We start from the raw sequence: 519 nt of genomic DNA on the forward strand, positions 1-519 counted from the left end.
GGAGGGGCTAGTGCTTCTCTAAGTGTTGTTCCAAACCGAGCTGCCTGCGGGGCCACCTCGGGGAAACTTGAGGGTTGGTTTACTCGTAGCTAGTCTCATCCGGTGTTGCCCTGAGAAAGAGATATGTGCGACTGCTATCGGGATTGTCGGCACATCGGGCGGCTTTGCTGGTCTTGTTTTACCATTGTCGAAATGTCTTGTAACCGGGATTCCGAGTCTAATCAGGTCTTCCCGGGAGAAGGAATATCCTTCGTTGACCGTGAGAGCTTGTGATGGGCTAAGTTGGGACACCCCTACAGGGTTTGAACTTTCCAAAGCTGTGCCAGCGGTTATGTGGCAGATGGGAATTTGTTGATGTCCGGTTGTAGAGAACTTGACACTTAACTTGATTAAAATGCATCAACCGTGTGTGTAGCCACGATGGTCTCTTTTCGGCGCAGTCCGGGAAGTGAACATGGTCTTGTGTTATGTTTGAACGTAAGTAGTTTCAGGATCACTTCTTGATCACTTCTAGCTTCA

Source organism: Triticum dicoccoides, chromosome 3A (genome assembly GCF_002162155.2).
Source record: "Triticum dicoccoides isolate Atlit2015 ecotype Zavitan chromosome 3A, WEW_v2.0, whole genome shotgun sequence".
Classification (NCBI taxonomy): Eukaryota; Viridiplantae; Streptophyta; class Magnoliopsida; order Poales; family Poaceae; genus Triticum; species Triticum dicoccoides.